This window comes from Chrysemys picta, chromosome 22, assembly GCF_011386835.1.
Source record: "Chrysemys picta bellii isolate R12L10 chromosome 22, ASM1138683v2, whole genome shotgun sequence".
NCBI classification, from domain to species: domain Eukaryota; kingdom Metazoa; phylum Chordata; order Testudines; family Emydidae; genus Chrysemys; species Chrysemys picta.
This window is the reverse complement of record NC_088812.1, coordinates 14,721,985-14,726,604: the sequence shown is the minus strand read 5'-3', so window position 1 is coordinate 14,726,604 and position 4,620 is coordinate 14,721,985. Positions and strand designations below refer to the sequence as shown.

The 4,620-nt window shown below is 42.9% G+C and overlaps 1 long non-coding RNA gene across 1 annotated transcript; it reads left to right on the top strand.

Annotated features, from left to right (window-relative positions):
* The first annotated feature begins 625 nt into the window (after positions 1 to 625).
* LOC135977202 (uncharacterized) lies at positions 626 to 2,623 on the top strand. Its single transcript, XR_010594522.1, has 2 exons — positions 626 to 1,520; positions 1,635 to 2,623. It is a non-coding gene; the product is annotated as an uncharacterized LOC135977202 (long non-coding RNA).
* The last annotated feature ends 1,997 nt before the right edge of the window (positions 2,624 to 4,620 follow it).

Sequence of the window (4,620 nt, the reverse complement as noted above, 5' to 3'; positions counted from 1 at the left end):
AGGTCCATCAATGGCTATTAGCCAGGATGGGCAGGGATGGTGTCCTTAGCCTCTGTTTGCCAGAAGCTCGGAATGAGCGACAGGGGATGGATCGCTTGATGATTACCTGATCTGTTCATTCCCTCTGGGGCACCTGGCATTGGCCATTGTCGGAAGACAGGATACTGGGTTAGATGGACCTTTGGTCTGACCCAGTATGGCCATTCTTATGACCTTGGGCAAGTCACTTTCCCTCCCTGTGCCTCAGTTTCCCCATCTGTAAAATGGGAATAATGATACTGACCTTACTTCAGAAAGCACTTTGTGATCTACTGTTGAAAAAAGGCTATATGAAAACTAGGTGTTATTGTTTTTCACTATTCCTTGAGACTTTTACAAGGCAATAGCAGATGAATCTACACGTTTAGCGTTATAGATTTTAGCACGAGCTCAGGGTTGAAAAACCACTCTAGAAATTTTACCAGGCCAGAGGTTTTTCCTTTGGTATTACTGAAAATAATTACTTTTTAATAAGGAGTTTCTCCATTACTGTATAAGATCTGCAGAGGGCGACTCCCAGCTGAGACAAGTTATATAGAATTCTTACCAGCAAGCTGATAGAGTTCAGCACAGCACCTAATAGGTCAATCGGGAAGGTGATTTCCAATAAAGACCAGTTCAACACAGCTGCTTCCTGTTCAGCCAGAGATATGTGACTCCCAGCTGAATGCAAGGCCAGTAGGGGGTGACTTCCAGAGGAGACTATCTCGTTCCAGCTTCTACCAGCTCAGGCAAGGGTAAACTGCCTTCTGGATTATTTCATATAGCTGCTCCATACAGACCCACACCGGAGTCCAAGTTTGAGTCTTGGCTGTGGTAACACAAACGCCTCGATCCTCCAAGTCGTTACAGGTTGTGCAGAGTTGTTGGGCTGCAGCACAAGTGTAAGTGGAGGCTATGCTTGAGCACAGGTAAGGTGAGCTGATGTGCATAGTCCTTCATGCTCACTGGAACTAAATCCCAAACCCACTCCCTTAATCTCAAGAATGCAGAATATATAACATGCAGGGTGTGGAGGAGCTATGGGCTTAAATGCAATTGTCTTCAGTGCAAGTGACACACTGAGTTATACACGCCCGTCTTAGGATCTTACTACAAGGCTGGGGAAACCTGGCAAACACACCACAGTGCTCTTATTAATGCAGGATTAGGGTCTCCTGCATTCCCTGTCGTGCGTATAATTTTTTACCTTGCATTTGTGCATGCGGCTGGGCCTCCAGATCAGATAGGGGACTCTACTGGTTGGTTGTCTGCTCTAGTATTTGTCAACCCTCTGGCAATAGAGCATTTTCACAGCCCACCTCACCTGAAATCCTGCACTGAAGTACTAATCTTCACAGCCGGGAAATGATTGTGATGTGAAAAATTCAGCAGCATGATGTCGCTTCCAGGGTCAAACAAGACGAGCAGAAGGCAGCCTGTGGGAGCGGAAACCTGAGTTCAAACCTTCTTGAATCATACTCACATGGCTGAGTAAAGAGGTAATGAACAGGGGAAGGTTTACAGTTAGATTTGATCTGTTTGAAAGTTTTCTCCAGTATGGAAGCACTTTAAAAAACAACAACAAAAAACCGCTTGTTTTCTGCAATTTTCAGTATTGTCATGCCAGCCTCCAGGAAGTGGTGATTCAGCTTTTCAACAATGAACCATCCTCTGCACTGAAAACCTTTTTGGAGATGGTGTATCTGGGATTGACATTCCAGTCTGGCCAGGGTGTTACCCGTCTAGATGGGTTAGTGATGCAGTTAATAGAATACCACCTCTTACCACAGCTGGAGGAGCATCTTGGCAGCCCTGTGTTTGGGTTAGCTACCCAAGTCGCAGTGCCACCCTTAGGTCTCTCAAGGAAACTAAGAAAAATGGAATGCTGCCATTGTTTCACATCAGCGTCTGGGATTTGAATTTCAGGCTGCGTCCGCTTCCAAGGCCTCAGTTTAGAAGACTTGGGACTAAATTAGGTTGGTTGTTCAGGACATGTTGCATTTGACTTGCAAACCAAGTAGCAGCAAGTTCACCAGGCATGAAGGTTCCGGATTGGTCAACTGTTCCGTGTGATCTTTTAGGCCACATAAGGCTTTGAAAATCCATTATGTGAACTGCTAGTAGTTTCTCAGATGAAAATAATTGTATGTCACTTTAAATGTTCAGTCAGTCAGCCTTTCGGATGCATTTCACTGTTACGACTCATTATGAGGCAAAATGAGTGGTCTGACTGAGTGGCAAAGTGATGACCCTGCCAATAGAAATGCAAAAGTAAGTTTCTATTAGGACTTTCTCAAGCTGAAAAGAAATGGCCAGTTGCCAATTCCATGAATGGGACAGGTGAACAGGACATATAGCAGTCCAGAACCGGGCTTCGTACCCTCTAAATATCTCTTTTGGAGACACAGTTATAAGACAAGCATCGTGGGTGTGGCAACAGCTAGGTCCAGACTCATGTAGCAGCTGGAAGAGGAGGAAGAGCAGGGATTCTGACTTCCCTGTGGTTAATACTTTTCTGGTATGTGTGTGTTTAAATTTGACTTGCCTCTGCTGGCATTGAAGAAAAGAATAAAAAGGCTCCCAAAGGACCTATAAACCCTTTTGTGATCAGTGTTGTGTTGCTTGGGGAGAATGTGTAACATTTGGTCACTGCCCCGTCCCTTTCCCTGTGTGGGGAAAGTGGGGGGTGGTTCAAGTTAGTACAGCAGTCTGTCATAAAGACCAGGTTTCTCGCTCTCTGTTTATATCTGTCTCTTACTATGTCTGCCAATCACTCTGTGTGATTTCAGTACTTTTTAGTAGTCTTGGTCTCTCCTAGAATGTTGTGTTTCAGTTTGTCACTCTCTTTATAGTTCACGGAAACACTGCGATCAGTCCCTGACTCCAGATACACATCCTCTTATGAGATCTTTAAGCAAGGATCTCATTGTGATCACCCCCACTTCCATATGCTCTCTAGACTTCCTGCCTCCTTTTAAATGACCAGAGGTGCAATAATTTTAATGGAAGATGGGTGTCTAAATCCCCTGCACTGTTTTGAAAATCTCTAACCAGATTATGGTCATATTCTACATTGTAATCCCTTCTTATGGGAAAAGGGAGAAATTCAGTCTTTGATAATATAATACCTAGCTGTTATATAGTGCTTTTCATCAGTAAATCTCAAACATAAAAAATATGGGGAGATGGCAATAAAGGAGAGTCTGAGTTGGGCAAGAAAGGACTCAGATAACCATTTTATCTCTGATAAATACGTCACAAGTGAAATTAAAGAATGGATCTGCTCGGATGAGCTCATTCCATCCTAGATTATATTACACTTAATCAACATTAGTATTAACAGAACTATAGTTGCACCCCATCACAACGGGGACCTTATTGGAGCAATGATACTGACCTGCTTTGTAAAGTGCTTTGAGATCTATGGATGAAAAGCGCTAGATGAGAGCTAAGGCTTATAGTTACTGTTGTGTGGGATGCTGTACAAATGTAAAATAAAATATAGTCCTTGTCCCTCACAGCTTACAATTTTCAACAGGGCAAAATGTGACAGGTGGGGTCAGAATGTAATTGGATGTGGAAGGAGGAGGAGGAGGATGGCAGTAAAAGGAACACAAGAACTCACCCATCTTCCAGGCATGATGGCTCTACCTTTCCAGCAATTTCTTTTACAAAAGTAACTGCTGCTTTCAGCCATCATCAGCCTCTCCATCTGTACTAGGCATGTCATCAGCTATTTGAATAGCTTCAAACCACAAGTTATGGCGGAGATACTTTTCATAAAACATGTTGAAACAAAAGCTGCACATGAATAAATGTATATTGGTGCCTGACAAGGCTTAAATGGGAAACAGTTTTACAGAGAGGGATTCTATTAGTATCATCCACACCTGGGGATAAATACAGCTTCTTACTGTCTGCTGAGGGGAAGCCAAAAGATAAGGAGATGACAAAACACAACTTTAAATGTTCTCTGAGAAGGTATACATATAATAATGAGTCATTGGTAAAACAAAGTTTCAGCTGGAAAAGAAGGAAGCTGTTAGGATTCTTCGAGCTTAATTGTTCAGAGGTTCTTTGCAAAAAAATGCAAAGTATTGGGGATTTTAAGGAGATTTCAAATCTACTCTTCCATGAAAGTCTTGCAAGTTCCATGCAAACATCTACCTGTCCCTCCCTATTTTTGTCAGATCTCAGCTACATATGTGCAACCCTCATTGACTTCAGTGGGATTTCAGTCTAGCTGAGAGTATATTTTACCCCTGGGTCTCTTGACTTTCTTTACTAAATATTTGCATCAGGAAGCGTGGCCATTTCTAGAAGTGGAGAGACACAAGGCAGCAACAGATTCTCAAAACAGAGCTCCCCTGATTAGACATGGAACAAAGCCAGGGATAAGTACAAAGTATTGGACTGGGATGTTAATAAGAAGCTGAAATTCTCTGGGCCTGAGTCTGGTGCAAGCAAATCTCTCTTCCTTTGCATTGATATTTTGGAAATCTGTGGTGCTATAGTTATTGGAATGAGGCACCATTGTGTGAAATGTGGCAGCCTTTACCATTAGGGCAGCAAATGTGACTTGGAAATGGATCTCAACTA